General features: G+C 38.4%; 1 protein-coding gene across 1 annotated transcript in view; it reads left to right on the plus strand.

Moving 5' to 3' along the window:
- Window positions 1-16875, plus strand: part of LOC108677194 (FMRFamide receptor) — a 98698-nt gene that overhangs the window by 2346 nt on the left and 79477 nt on the right. Inside the window, exon 2 of the mRNA XM_018165373.2 lies at window positions 14366-14520. The gene's annotated coding sequence lies outside the window, so the exon portion shown is untranslated. The remainder of the gene's footprint in view (window positions 1-14365; window positions 14521-16875) is intronic.

Below are 16875 nucleotides of genomic sequence, written 5' to 3' on the forward strand. Positions count from 1 at the left end.
CACTGACGTATGTATTTTTAAGTTCAGCTTCGTCTTAGGACGCTGTAGAATGAAAGAAACTGGCATGTGTGTGATTCTGGCTAAATTACAAGACAAAACTTGCAGCAAATAATCATTTAATGTGTGGTTAGGTTTTATCAATATGGGTTAAACCAGTGGTTCCCAAACTTTTTCGGGCTAGCGCACCCTTTGGCTCCCTATTGAATTTCTAGCGCCCCCCACAGAAACATATACATATAAAATCATGCGCCTCTTACCATAAAATTTAGTTCGCTGCAATTTTAAAAGATAAAGGTTAAACACAAATGTCTATTTCATAAATAGGACCCCTTTTAGTGAACCAATGTGTTTTTCAGCTGTTTTAACTGTTTCAGCACTAGAAACCTAGGACGTCTCGGGCAAATTTACGGCCGGACTCGTGGCCGGTCTCACGACCAATCTCCAAATTCAGTTATCAAGGAATATCTCCCAAACTAATGAACGCAGCTCAATAAAACTCGGAACATGTATTCATCAGAACTTTACGGTGACGTTTAGCTTGCGAAATTTTTTTAAATATCACCTTCATTCGTGAGTTATATTGCGATACCGGCCGAAATTCGCAGTGATCAAAGAATTTCTTCCAAACTACCGAACAGATTTGAACGAAATTTTGAATATATGTTCCTAACTACCAAATGGTGTTTTTTTAGATAAAAAAAGTACCTATTTTACCGTCGTTTGCGAGATTTTTTTCATTTTACCGTCACTCTTGATTTCACACATCCTTATTCGCTTTCGTTCGCAAGTTATACAGATATAGATCGTCAAACAAACGTTCGAACTTCTGACTTCGACTTTGGACTGCCGCCCCCCTATCGCTCCCCAAACGCCATCTTATTCTTTATCGCCCCCCAAAATCTTTCCATCGCCCCTAGGGGGGGCGATATCGCCCACTTTGGGAACCACTGGGTTAAACTAATGCTGCTACTGTATCTTATATTGGTCTGAACTTGTATAAAAACTCGGTTTTAATTGCCTGCTTTTCAACGGATGCATGCATCAAGTCTTGACCACGAGATTTTATTCATTTTGATAAAGTGCCATTTCTGTAGATTTGAAAGCTTCTTAACAGCATCCTATTCAAGGCAATGCCTATTGTTCCAGTTTAGTCATGCTAACAATTCAGTGATTAAAATACAGTGTAATTCAATTTAAAAACGCTTTTCTCAATAGTTAAAAATATATCCAGTATAAGGCACCAATAAATAAGAATTTCGATCATATAACATAGTAATCTACCGTGATAATTTATTGCCACATGAAATATTATCTATTGATTGGGCTGCCATTTGGCCTTATTCGATTGCTGTAATATGCATTCATCAATCAGGACGACAAGATATTTATTGTGAAATTCCTAGGAATTTAAAAGCAAAAACAATACCACAAAAATTCACCATATCTTTATAAGAGAAAACGTTTCGGAGTCCAGCTCCATCGTCAGTTCACAAAAACGTACAGCAGAATGAGGTGGATGTGCAAGTAGGTTCCCCGTCCTATAACTCCTGCCCTTATGCTCAGCCAACCTAGTATAGAAATTGCGTGACGTCATACCGACGTACGCTGATGCGCACTGCGCACAACTATATCTGTAAACTAGTGACGATCGCATAAGAACAGGTAGGGAATCCTTAAACCTGAAAAACGAGCTGATTCTAAAAAAAAAATTCCTACTTGTACCGGTGTGGGCTCATGACTCATTATAATGTGATCTGAACAAATTGTGCTTGAGTTAGCGATGTGCTCAACATAACATAAGAAAATGATAAAAAAACTAATTTCACTAACCGCAGATTTTTATTCTATTCTTGCAATAAAAATTTATCCTGTCTGTGGAATCAGTTCGTTCTTTACGTCATTTAGTGGTCAAAAAGAATGCACGCCTAAAAATTGAATAATATCTATCATACACTGACTATATTCATGGTAGGTACGCAAGAAGATCGTGCTTAATTTATCAGTACAATTTATCCCCTCGGCGAAACTCTAACGCCTAACGTGCTCGGTCGCGCCATATTTCACCGACAAATGTTTGCCGCTGTCTGGTGGCAAACAGAGTTCCATGGAAGCTCTTCATTGAGAGCTTTGCATGCCTGCGACCGTTTCCTTTCCTTCCAAAATATTCGAAGATAAGCATTAGACTTGATAACGTTCACGAAACCGTGGTCTCTACTCAAGGATATCATATCGGAGAAGTGGGCCGTCCTATCGCCAGCTTGGTGACTCTAGCGTAGGATATCGAGGCTTTACTACTAAAGGAGTTCGCATTTACAGCGTATAGCTTCACTGCTTTTATTAAAACGAAACGCTCTTGGCTATCGTATCGTGGCGAATATCATCCGAGAAAGCAAAAGCTTTTTGTTTGGTCATTTATGTTGTAAGACTTGAACGAAACGTTTTAATACTCCGTTTCAATTTTTTTATTTGAAGTCGATCTCCAATTGTCGCACTTATAATCATTACTGCGATGATGATTACCGATCTAATTCAGCGATGAAAGTACTTAAAACCTCTTATAATCTCAGTACTTCTCAAATTCCAATGGAATATTTAAGTAATTGATGTTTATTGTTTTTTTTACATTTAATTTATAAAAAGCGATGATAAATTGAGACTTTAAACATTTTCTCTTGGTCTTTCATGAGGGCCAAAAACAGGTGAAGTGCAAGTAAAATAATGGTACTCGTGAGCTCCAAACAAGACTCTTCAAAGTTTTTTGCGAATCCAGCGCTGCTATCCCAGCCTCTTTACTCCTGTGTTAAACCCAACGTTCGATTAAACTTGTATAAGTTTAGGGCCCGGTCTAGTATCATGGACTTGCATAAACTTAAGCTTATTATGCGATTTATCTGAAAGACCGGGAAGCTCAAAAGATGTTATGTTCTGTCCAGCCGTTGCAGGACCGGATTGTATGCTTAATTTAGCTTCCTGTGGTAGCTTTCCGGACCCGCTTCCTCGCGGCCGTTTGCCCACCACGGTTTTAAAATTTCATTGCAGTGTCCTGAGATTTGGTGTGATGGGATGCCGAACAAAATAGATTTTTTGTTACTCGTTTCTGCCGCTACGCCTTTTGCCTCAGCCAAGGCAAAGCTTTCTTGTGTGGAAAACTTAATGGCAGGAAAATTTGTTTTGTTTTTAGTTGCAAATGTTTAGTAGATGCAATATTTATTTACCCAAATAATCTTGTATTAGAATAATAGTGCGGTCAAGTAGGTGGATCAAAAAATATCAAAATCTATTATAACCAATTTAATGTGTCTTTCTCTACGTTATGTTATTACGATGTTACTTGTCACTAATATTTGAATAAGAGGCACTACAATGCCCATTCGTGCCGTATAATCTGTTTCGTCCTCAATCATCCCCTATATTATTTTTGTGCCCAATCGCTCCCTATCATCTTTTTCGGGTTCAGACGCACTTAACATAACATAACATAACATAGTGATGTCGGCGCTGCAGTGTAGGCCTGATGTGGCCTGTCGCCGATTCTTTTTCTTTTCGTGCCTTGTTCACAGAAGATCTAATATCGTTTCATTTGACCGGATATTTTCATGACTTTTTATGTTGGTGACGTCAAATTTTAAATATTCCCGTCAGTATGGTGATCAAAGTTTATTTGCGAGGTAAGAACCTGCTGTATATTGCTTCCCTTTGAAAAAATAAATAAGTTTTGCGAGTTCTCTGTCGTTTCAGAGCGAAATATGAAAATTACTGATGAATTTTTCGTCAGCAGCTGAAATATGGTCATGAGGTAGTATGAACTTTACCCGGGACTTAGATAAACGATGCAAAAGGTTAGTTTTCAAACTCTGATGGAACAATGTGTTGTCAGAATTCATCTTGCGAGTAAGAAAGCATGCAAACATCGATAGGAGGTAATTGGTTCACTTGAAAGCTGCAGCATACTTCTTCCATTTCACTCAATGGCTTTTTTGGACAATTTATAAATTTTGGAGACAGATCTGTTGGTTTTTAAAATATCACAATTCAAAGGTTCACAAAAGAAAGTTACGTAGCTGTCCTTTTTATCAGCTGCAATTAAATTAATGGTCAGCGTATTTTTTCAGTGAAATGCATAAATATTTGAATTCTGCGACTATGACGGTTGTTGAACAGCGCGTGAGGAGAGTAAGTTTTTGCTTCTGCAGCAGCCACTGTATTTAGCCAAGAAAACATCGGAAACATTTATTCTAACATTTATTATTTCATTATTTTTTTTCGGAAAAATTTATTCTAATTTGAAATTTTAATAGATAGCGACTTTGCTGTTTCTAGCTCAATGTGTTCAGTATGTCATAATCTAGCCGACTGACGATCTTCACATTATTGTCTCATAGCTTTGATTCCGCGTAGCTCGTTACCATCACTACTGGAACTACTTACATTGTGGCGTTCAAGCGGGCTCATTCCTTGCCAATTGGGCTAATAACTTGAGCACTTATGACTCGAGTGCCTTAAACTGCGATATAAGCTATTTCAAAGGCCGCTCTCTATGATCGCTAACGACATAATTAGCTGCTTGTCTCCCATGGCACGTCACTGCTGATGCTTCTCATCGAAAGAACGGCAAAAAAGACGTTAGGCGTTACTTGTGATGTTTCGTCTTCAGATTAAACCGTCTTGGGTGTGACATCTTAATTTTGATGATTATCGAGAGGTAGACTTTGATACCTCAGCGCTTTACTCCTATAACTAACCGATACATTAAAATGGTCATCTTTTTCGCTTTCGATGACCAGGCAGTTACGATAAATCTCATTATCTATTTCTTATTTGTTGTGCTCTATCAAAAAAGTTAGTTCTCTTGTATGATTCGTTTTTCAAACCCGTTAACGTACAGTTATGGAGCTGAATATTTAAACGAGATCTGATTCCAATAACCGATTCAGGCCGAAATTAAGAAGGTTACGAAAATTTTGAATTAGTTACCAAAGTCAATAATTCTGTGTGGCCCACTTCACGAAGTCATCATGTGTTATGAAATACGAAACAGTATAAAAAAAGAGTACAGAATAAGACAAATAAACAAATATTTTATCTATGCGAATCATATTTTAATATAATTATCCAAGTGTAGATTTCGTTCCAAACCAAATAATACACAAGGATCTGCTATGACGTGAGACATCATTTCTTGAAGATACTCTTCTTGAATTAGGCGGAAATAATCATTTAATATAGATAATAAATATATTATCAATAGATAATATATTTATTAGATATTAGTTATAGATATTATCAATAGGGGTTAAGCTAATGCTGCTGCTGTATCTTACGTAATTGGTCTGTACTTGTACAAATGAAAATCAACTGAAATGTATTCCCAGCTTTCGGCTCAGACGTTTGCATTGGTGATCGCGCGTCAAGTTGTATGAAGTTGCAACAAACTGGGACTTGTTAATTGTTTTTAAATGAATAGTAAATGGAAAATGATAAATGTAATATTCCACTAATGTCAATAATGTCTAATTGAGTTTCAGTCAATGATGAATTGATTTTATTCTATAGCTTCTATTAGTCTGGATTATTTTGATGTATAATTAGTTTTCTGTCCCTCTATGCCTAGCCGTGAGTGTCTGTTGATCGAGCCCAGAGGCTTAGGAGACGCAATATCGAGCAGTAAATTGCATCTTGTTTGTTTAGTTGAGCGCGACTCGATCCCGGATTGATTAATTGTCTAAGCTTAAATTGCCTTGTGGTCGGGTGAGTCTACTCTAATGGAGATCAATTTTCGAAAATAAATTAAACTTGCAGCATAGTCAACGAGAATCTATACCTCACGAGAAAGTCGATGGAAAGGCGAACAAATTCCGTTCACGTTCATACCTTCACGACTTATCTTTCTCTATAGTCTACTTATTGTCAGGCACATGCATAATGAAAAATTCTGAAAAGTAACTAGGCAGCGTTAAATCGTCACGGCATTTTTTTCTGTTAAATGGCGAAGTACCAATTCCAAGTTTTAATTATTTTGCATCACGGGCATATCTTTCTCATAGAAACCAGCAACAACAACGTATCTCTTGTATCTTGGTCTGGAAGCATCTCCTTCCCTCTGAGGGATACAGTGTAAAGAATCTTCTGGACACTGAATGACAGGTCGGTCGCTGTGCTCTCGTAAAGCGGCAGACGAGATGCAATTGCCCCGAGACTTGATCTTCACGCGCAAGTTCACGAGCGAGGCTTTACCTTGAGTCGTGGCGCAGAGACGCTTTATCTTTGATAGAATTTGTTTCAGTTCTCTTAATGAATTAACTGATGACAGCTGTGCGGGAAAGTCTTCAGAGGTGAACATTTATACTTGCGTAACTGAATTAATGTGGTCCCCTCAGCTCAGGCGTTGTCGGAAACTTCATTAGAAGGGCATCAGTCCTTTCATGAATTGTTATCGTATTTTTAGAAATCTAATACAAAATCTTCGTTAGGAGCACGACTTGGAATAACTCAAGTAATTCTGGAGGGATAACGTTCGCAATATATATATGACATTCAGCAGTGACTATGAGTAAGAATATCGCTTTTACTTTTAAAAATATACATATTGTACTCTAGAAACATGCAATGGTAAACATTTCATTAACCTCTCGTTAAGGACAGTCGCATTCCATTTCTTTACTCGTTAATCGGTATGATAAATTTTTATCCAAAAACAGCAAAGCCAATTAGTTTAAAACCTGATTTAATTGAAGGCCTTTGCAAAGTAAATGCAGAATTAATGCATTTGCTAAGTTCATTATGATAATCCGGCATTGATTAAATAGAACTTTGGCGGTACATTGCTAGAGATTCTGCCCTCTGCTGCATTTGAGACGGCGCTCCCTAGCTAACTCTTGCACTGAAGAAGCTGCTGAGTCATGCTGCTCCTACATTGCACTCTTCGACTTCTTTCAATAGGTCAAGGGGGAAGGTGTAGCTCCTTTCTAACCACGGCCGAAGTGATATTTTGACTACTAAATTTTATTCGCCATCATCAATGTTGGGTTTCAGTACGTTGTCTGTAACGTCGTCTGTTGCACCAGGGGACCTACAGTAGTTTCATTATTGGACAAAACTTTGTTTTTTACTAATTTGCATTTGTTTTGGATTGACAAGCGGACGGAGGACACTATTATAAGCTTCATTGCTCATGAGGCCTATAATGGGCATCATGCTTCTTAGATAAGAATCGTGTATATTCGTATATACTATATACAGTGCTCGCTATAGCCCAAACAATAATTAGCTGTTGCTTAACTGCTAATTTTGTCGGGCAGGACTTCTTCGAATTCTTACGAATTTGTACATTTTTATCGAAGCAGTTTTTCATTTGAGACTTTTTTCGTGGCATCATGTTTTTGACAGTTTCGTTCTTAAATAATCTTTAAGAAAGCACTCGCTGGATCAGTACGTGCAGATGAACCCTCGGCCCATTGCGGGTAAATCTACTTACCAGATCCGAATAACATTATGAACGGTTACGTGTCAATAGGCAAAAGTATTTACAATTATCCACTGAGGACAGCTTTAGTTACCAGTGTTTTAGATAATAATAACATTGTGCATTGAGTACGGTCCAAGTATCCATAGACAAAAACCTTAACAATTGTCAAGTGTCAAGTATGGACTGCTCTGGCTATCAATTTTTTAGCCTAAAATATCATTGAGTAACGGTAATGAATTCGTTGACAAAGGATTAGCCTATTGTCCACTAAAGCCATCCTAGTTACCAGTCTTTTGGATTAGATGAGTATGGATTACTGTTAAAGTATTCGTTGAAAATGTTTAAGCTCCTGCGGATGATATCAAGTTGATGTGGTGAGAGGCCACCGCAGCACCTGTCGCCTCATTGCCTACAGCCGCTCAGCCACCAATCGTTCATTTCCTGTGCATATTGCATTCATCTGCACGACGCTTCATAAACCACACTCAATGCCGCAGGGTCTTAGTTTTAACAAAAGGCCCGACATTATTAGCGCTAGGCATCAAGGAATATCAGTTATTGTATTTATTTCGTGACTCGTTATTATTTTTGTTAGCGCAATTGCATGTTGCACAAGTTCTTCGATCTCGCGTTTGGGCCCACCACAACAGATATGGTGAGTATCCTATACCAGGGAGAGACAAAATAGTGTATGTGTGATGATTTGTCTCTCTGTGGTATGCGAACTTGTATATGCCTGAGTTTAAAGGCATTCTGCACTGTACTTGTTCCAAATTGTGTCAAACAATAAGCGGTATTCACTAAAAAATTATTTTATCTTTGGTCTTTCACATGATTTTAAAATTTATGAATAACTGACCGGATGAAAATGCATAAAAATGCAGTTATTTTTTGTTTGGAGTGTGTTGAGAATGTGACGTGAACGTGTATACATAGCTAGCGGCAGCGTCGCTGAGTGTTATGTACGAGCTGAATTCAAGTCGAATATTTCTTGTTCTGTTTATTGAAATGCCCAGCATTCTAAGCGTCACAGTTTGTGACACGTATACGTGTGGCGCTGTCGCGTAAACGGATGCACGTGACACTGTCACATGTTTATAGTTGTCACATGCGTTGTCTACTGTCACATTTTTTATACAATTTGGTAGTCCGTTGTTAGAACGGAGTTACATCTTCACCCTTGGCCTACTGAGTGCCGTACGTTCAGCTTTTGATATGAAAGATGACAAGAGCCGTTGTTGATTTTGGGGCATGCTATTTTATCTCATCCATTTAAAAAACAATGTTTTTTTGCAAGCTGAACATTTTTAGTGAGCTATCCAAGTACAAAATCTCCGTATACTGAATTTGATCATAAGCATAACTGCTCGATCGAACCTTCCATCGCCATACATATAAGTCGATACCACTTCTTTCACGTGTAAACCAAACAGATATTGCCCGTTATTCTGCGTGTTTGAGTCGGAATAGATTCTTTATGTTGTGTTTCGTAACACTTGAGTCGTTGTTACAATCCAACAGATTCTTTATTTCGTGTGGCTGTTACAATCCAATAAATTTTTCTTTATTTCTTGTCGCGGATACAATCAAACAGATTCTTCGTGTTGCTGTTATAATCAAAGAGATTCGTTATTTCGTGTGGCTGTAACAATCAAACAGATTCTTCATTTCATGTGATTGATGCAATCAAACAGCTTTTTTATTTCGTATGGCTGTTACAATCAAACAGATTCTTCATTTCATGTGATTGCAGCAATCAAACAGCTTTTTTATTTCGTATGGCTGTTACAATCAAACAGATTCTTCATTTCGTGTAATTGCTGCAATCAAACAGTTTTTTTATTTCTTATGGCTGTTACAATCAAACAGATTCTTCATTTCGTGTAATTGCAGCAATCAAACAGCTTTTTTATTTCGTATGGCTGTTACAATCAAACAGATTCTTCATTTCGTGTGATTGCAGCAATCAAACAGCTTTTTATGTCGTATGGCTGTTACAATCAAACGTGCCCGCATTGCTGCCGAGATGCCCACATGCCAAGTGACGTCAAATTGAATCTCCCGTAAATTGGAGGCTCGAGGCAGACGCGACCAGCTGTTGTCCTCTTGGCATTGCCTTTAATTCGTGGCCTTGTGATGCCACCACGACCACCACTGGCTGCTCACCACACCTCTTCTCTTCTCGACCACTGAGCTGCGTTAGGTGACTTGTCGTCTGTATACTTGCAGTAGTCTTATTTTATGTTCTACATACCCAACTTTAGTACTGTTATAATTACAACCTAACTTAGATACTCTGATAACGGTGGCCTCACTTTGACACACTACTTGCAGCACTCTAACTTGAATCTTTATTTACGACAAACTAACTCATGTACTCATATTACAGCAGCTTAGCTTTGATACACGTATTGAATAAGCTTTAATATAATACCCGTATAACAGCGGCCTAACTTTGACATACACTTCATGCAACAGCCCAACTCACACTGGCACAAATAAACCTAATGAAATAACACTAGGAGTAATCCTTGCTTCTTTACACTGAGTTTGGTGCCAGAGTTCTTGGATTACAGGAGCTGGGTTTGATGCACTCATAGCTCAAGGGATTTAAGACTATATAGTTGCTAACATCGAGCTCTTCTCAAAACTTCAGTTGAATTAGATATTTTATTCTAGGACGGACTATCATTCATTTGTTTTATGCACACGAACAAAATTTGTTGCGTTAAACTATCCTGGTAAGAATTATCGTCTTTGTAAACCTTTTACTTTTTATTGAGAATTTTTGGTACCGTATGTTAATTTGGTTTTTCAGAAAAAACCGCATTTGCAAATTCAATGCTATTACTATGAAAATACAAAGTGCGTTATGAGTACGGTACTAAATAAAACTTCTTGTTGTGTGACCTTATCGCATGATTAATTTTTTTATCAACATTATAATACAGACTTTTAATTGTTCATTAATACAGAATTTTTGAATGGGTCAAGGACACTGCCATAATACTTATCTCAAGGTGCATCCGCTTTCCGTTTCACGGTGCGATTATTTACTGAGGGAGATTAGATTGGAATGTTTCAGTCCATTGTAATATTATTTAAATGCTATGTGAATACAAATAATCATTTGGCGTTATTTCCAGGTCATTTAGAACAGGATGCGCTGTTTTGCAAAAGAGATAAGGGCTCTGTATCATCGAACGTTACCTTGGCTGCAGTTCAGCTACTATAGCTACCATAGCCATTGCAGCTGCTATTGCTACTGTAGCTGCCAGAGGTACTGTAGCTGCTAGAGCTATTGTTGCTGCTGGAGCTACTGTAGGTGCTATAGCCACTGTAGCTGCTAGAGCTGCTGTAGCTGCCAGAGCTACTGTAGCAGCTATAGCTACTGTAGCTGCTGTAGCTACTGTAGCTACCATAGCTATTGCAGCTGCTATAGCCACTGTAGCTGCTATAGCTACTGTAGCTGCTAGAGCTACTGTTGCTGCTATAGCTACTGTTGCTGCTATAGCTACTGTAGCTGCCATAGCTGCTGTAGCTGTTGTGTAACCACAGTAAATTGTTCTCGTATATCACAGGTATTGTCCGATTATCCAATTACCATGAAATTATCAGTTTTCAAGTAATGCTTCTACGTTCTCGTCACTACCGGTTATCCATTGCGCACGTTAAAATTTTGCATGTGTTGGTTGCCTCTAAAATGAAATGATCTTGGCTCAATCTTCCCTGTGTTGAGCTCCACTACGAGTTATGTTCTTCTGTGCTTAGGACGCAGTTCAAAAATACTCGAATTTGAAGTATAAATTTGTTATTTGAACATGGTTGTTCCACAGCGAGGCACCAGCCATTACTGTATTACGCGTCATTCATAATCATTCGCATAAACATGTTCCTATTTATCGGCTGGAAATTAAATCTTGATTTCCATATTTAACTTAATCTGTTTATCGCTGGCAAGGAGAGAAGCTGCAACCTTACTCTCGGATCACTTTCCTATTTACAGAGTTAATTTCTCCGTTTCGAGTGCTCAGTTGTTGATTTATAATACGCCATAATGCAGCGGTTTACACAACGCATAAATCTTACTTTAATATTCAAAACTCAGCTGGCTTATTTGTCCCTCCTATTTGTCTTCTCACTCGCTCTGGCAGTCTGCGTGCGCGGGAGCTCCAATCTTTCTCGAGTCTTCGCGCTCTGCTGGTCACTGCAGCCTTTTTCAAGGTCCAAGTCAAGCTTCCTGCGTGCCGCTTCTGTTTCACGTATCGTTGTTATGCACGTATAACGGCTTTTGTTCACGTATCGTTGTTATGCACGTATAACAGCTTCTGTTTCACGTATCGTTATTATGCACGTATAACAGCTTTTGTTCACGTATCGTTGTTACGCACGTATAACAGCTTCTGTTTCACGTATCGTTATTATGCACGTATAACAGCGTCTGTTTCACGCTGTATTCATTCCCTATTAATCCAACATCCATATCAACTGCTAGCGAATATCATCGATTGGAGTCATTTTTTTATCATTGTTTTGGTAGATAGTTGCGCACGTACTCCAAGCAAGCTCGAAATTCACTATTGCGACAAAAAATATCCATACTTTGTTTCAAACGATTAAACTTTGACAAGAAGTACTGCTAGCGACTTGAAATGAACCCATGTTACATTTATGTATTCAATATACGTATCGTAGTATATAATCGTACTTACGACGGCGCAAAAGTATACCGTAAATTAATAGCGTCAGAAGGTGTAATATACTGTCTATTGGAAGAATCTATTACTACCTAAACCCGCAATTGCTGTCATCTTCAATATAGTTTTCCGCAAACACTGAGAACGTTGGGCATCGCCGAACTAGCATTTCTGGGCAGTTCTATCGCAGCTCACGCGGCCTTTGCTCGCGATAATTGGCTCTATTTATCGCAGGCCCCAGTGCAGCAATGCAAGCCTCCTCGGTCACTCGGCATGAGTTGCATGCTGTCTATGTTGTCTATGCTCCGAATTTATGATGTAATTATTGCTCTTCAAGCGGCAGCACGTGTATTGCGCTCTATTCAGTCTGCGCCTCTTTGCAAATGCTTCAAGATTGTACAAATTATTAGTTCCTGGGGAACCGCTAGCAAGCGAACCAATGGTGCACCGCGATGAGGCACCGGTTTATGAGCTTTAATTGAATACTCGACGACCAGTCAAAGTTTTCCTTTGCAATTGCATAATCAACGTCTGGCGACGAATATTGCTTATTTAACTCGTCTATTTCAACATATATCAGTATCACATCTTACGTTCAGCTACCAAAATCTACTCCTTTGCGTTGTTAACAAAATTTTTCATTGAAATTTGGATGACACTGCAATTATTTGCAAATCGTCAATCCTCGAAGATATTCTCGATCGGTTCCTTCTTTAATTTTGTTGCTTGATTCGTTTCGAATTACGTTATGTTTCTGTTGTATCGCTTGGGGCTCATAGATCTTTTGGTGTGACACGCAAACGTCCCGGCAATTTATCTCTCTGGCGCAGAGACCTTCTCATAGCTCCACAGCGTCTTCAGCGCACATGTGCTCTATGATGCTGCCCGTACTTTCAAAACTCGCTTCAGTACACGTTGCTGAAAGATGATCATTTCCTACATTAGGTCATTATTAAGGACTAGATTTGAATGCCTCAACAGACAAGTTGAAGTTACTCACAAGATTAGAAATGTTATATTATATTGGATTTGGTTTCACAAAGAGTTTAACAAGGATTTAGTGCTAATGGCTTGAATGGCTCAGACCACATCTTCATTCTGCTTTGAACCGTAAACAAAGAATCGGTGCGTGGTATTTTATTGTATTACGGGTAGTATTTTTCACCGGAATGTACTGAAAGATCTCATTTGAGAAGCATGATACAATTGACATTCTATAATGTATTCATTCATCAACTTTGTTCTAAGTTGATAAAATATTATTTGTCATTGTTAAAGTCTGATACATCGATTTAATAAATGCCAAAGTCGCCTTAGCGAGTATAATGCCGGGCGGTAACAATTTCTTTCGTTGAATTCTTTCCTCAGAAAATTAATACAAAATTTCTTCTATCGTAAAGTGACTTGAACTCCATGCCCAAGTCACGAAGTGTAAGCTAAAGGTTTTAATTTGAGCCGGTGTGAACTTTTCCCTTCGTCAAAACTAATTTAATTGGTAAGTTCGTTCTCTGAAACTTCCTCTCTCGTTCACGTATATTTGTCAGACGTAATTGACAAAAGATCGAGACTCTTCGAGCCACCTCGTTGTAGCCACGGTAGCTGACCGAAAATGTCAAATATCAGCTCCATTCTTCATTTAATGAACGATTGATTGGATACGTGGATATACTTTCATCTCCGGTCAAAGACTTTCATTATTCAAACTTCACTTGGAAAAAGTAATAGAATTTATTTGTTTTGGTGCCGTCTTCAGGTGTTGATGTGAAGGAGAAAGCGGTGCGATGTTTCTACGAATAATAATACAATCATTGTAAGAAAGGAAACAATAGTTATTGATGAACAAATGTTTTAGACAAATTGTGAAATGTGTGAACAAATTTCTTCGATTCAAATTTTAAACGACGTTTTTCGGGTGTTTCTTTTTTGTTCATTATAATGTGACCAAAATCTGGGAAATCTGCTTTGAAGGAGTTCTCAAAAACACCTTCTCAAAATCAATCGATGTCTTACTATTTCCTTGCTTTGTCATGTTGTGTAATTATTTTAGTATCTTACGTGTGCTCATTGACTTTATTGAAAATAATATTGAAGATAATGTAATCTATGAGAATATTTAGACGTGTCATTTATAGTTTCGGAAATGCCGTCAAAATTGCTTCCATTTCATGCCACGTTATCCATATTTTTTGTATTTGACTTGCAGGAATGTGTGTGAACTCAGTGCAGAAAGTATTTATTTTAGGAAAGAAACGTCAACCCTCCTTAGCAATGAGACATTAAAGATAAAACTCAGTGAGAATCTATACGTTATAGACGCATCATCCAACAGCGATACGACACGACCATCGAACATCTGAGGTGAGCACCGCTACAAAAATAATGATTGCCATTTCAGTGTTCTATGTTTTTTTTTGTTTACAGGCATTCATGTATTCAAATCACCTCTATCAATAGAAATTTATCTCTCTAGCATGAATTCAAATTTGCAGCCCTCGCCTCATCGGGGTCTGGAAAAATAATAAATTATGATCTGTGCTCTCCTAGTTTTGTAACATTCTTATTCTCGGGAGTTTAATGTGAAATGGCGACTCAGTTTATTCAGGCAATTTTCAACAAAAATGCTCGTATCTTCTTGAATACTAATTTACTTTATCTTATGCAGTTTTTGGTAATCTTAAATTTTTTACTTCTTCATCACTTTTTATTCCTTCTATTCCCTTATAGCTGTCAAATTATTGAGCTATTATGTTTTTCGACTACAATAAAGCTGCCTAGATATTCCCAATATCTGACGTCATTAGGTACTTCTTTGGTAGCCACTATCAAGAGGCTCACGGCATCTGGCGTGCGCCACAAAGCTGTTTAAAGCGCCCAACTTCTTGGCGTAAATCGCTTTCCGATGTCGGGATCCATCGACTCCCACGAAGGCTTCGCATAGAAGCCACATCTTCTTTTCTTTGCTTCATCACTTATTCGGTTTTATCCTTGGATATATGTTGTCAATTCCTATCTTTTGTCTTTATACGAGTAATTAGATTCAATAGGCTTTTATAGTGACTATCCACAATGGATTTGTGAAATATTGCGTGTTTGAAGCCATCCGCTGAAAATATATTGGAGTTTCTATATAGAGGACGTATTCAACATAAAATACATGTTGCTGTATGGCCAAGGTATAAATTCAATTTTTATTGCCGGAATCATCTATGTTTCGCGAAAAAGTAGCTGGACTAACATATGAAATTTCAACGCAATCGACGGCCAAATTTGAGTGCTTCATTTTCTAGTGCGCGAAGGAGAATATTTTCCTCTAGATCAGTGGTTCCCAAAGTGGGCGATATCGCCCCCCTAGGGGCGGTGGAAAGATTTTGGGGGCGGTAAGGAAGAAAAGGACCGTAGGGGGGCGATAGGGGGGCGGTAGCCCGAAGTCGATGTCAGAAGTTTGAACGTTTGCCGATTTGTACACAACACGTGCAGCACACGACTCCCAGCGATGTTTTTTTTTCACCCAGATCTGTTTTTTTTACCTCTCCTGGGTTTACGTCTCAGACAAATTAGCGGCCGGACTCGGTGCCAATTTCCAAATTCAATGATCAAGGAATATCTCTCAAACTAATGAACTTAACTCGATAAAACTTGGTACATGTATTCATTACGACCTAACGGCAATGTTTAGCTCCTGAAATTGATTGACTTTTGCCATCATTTGTTTTTGCCAAAGTTATATGGCAATACGGCTGAAATTTACAGTCATCAAGGAACTACTGAACAGATTCAAACGAAATTTTGAATTTACAGTCCTAACTATCGAACGGTAATGTTTAGCTCGTGAAAATTCTTTCGATTGTGCCTTCGTTCGCATTTTTTTTTTTTCATTTCACCTTCATTCGTGATTTAAACAGCAATACGTGCTTAAATTCACAGTAATCAAAAAATTTCTTCCAAACTACAGAACAGATTTGAACGAAACTTAGTATTTAAATACCTAACCTCAGCAGCAGTGATGTTTATCTCGTTACAATTTTTTTCGATTTTGCCTTCGTTTGTGAGTTATACGGCTACACGTATACAGCTATACGTACGGCTTTTGGTTGAACCGGCCGGTAGAAAAGTCGGTCGTTTCTCCTATATCGGTATAACTCGCGAACGAAAGCAAAATAGAAAAATTGTCACGAGCTAAACATCACTGTTGGGAGGTTAGGTATTTATATACAAAGTTTCGTTGAAATCTGTTCAGTAGTTTAGAAGGAATATTTTGATCGCAGCGAATTTAAGTGACAAATTTCCCGGCGATACGGGCCGAATATAAGGAAGTGTGAAATCAAGAATGACGGTGAAATAAAAAAAAATCGCAAACGAAGGTAAAATAAAAATTTTTTAATAGCTAAAAATCACCGTTTGGTAGTTACCCTATCGAAATTCGAAGACCTGTCAGCCGCTGGCACACGGACGCCCCAGGTTCTTATGGCCGGGTAAATTAGAAGCTCTATGTCCGCATTAGGTTCCGGTTGCCGTAGCGAAATAAGCGCCGAAATGGAATCTTGTGAAATTACTCGTCGAGCTTGGGGCGATCGTGGGGCTGTCTCTTATACACATCTAGACGTTCGGGACAGACACGGCCGAATATGAAAAATGCTTAAAAAAATGCCCCCTCCCTTCCCCCCCTTATGGGGGGAAGGGAGGGGGCATTTCAATCTCTGAACGTTATATATA

Source organism: Hyalella azteca, unplaced genomic scaffold (genome assembly GCF_000764305.2).
Source record: "Hyalella azteca isolate HAZT.00-mixed unplaced genomic scaffold, Hazt_2.0.2 contig6587, whole genome shotgun sequence".
Taxonomy (NCBI): Eukaryota; Metazoa; Arthropoda; class Malacostraca; order Amphipoda; family Hyalellidae; genus Hyalella; species Hyalella azteca.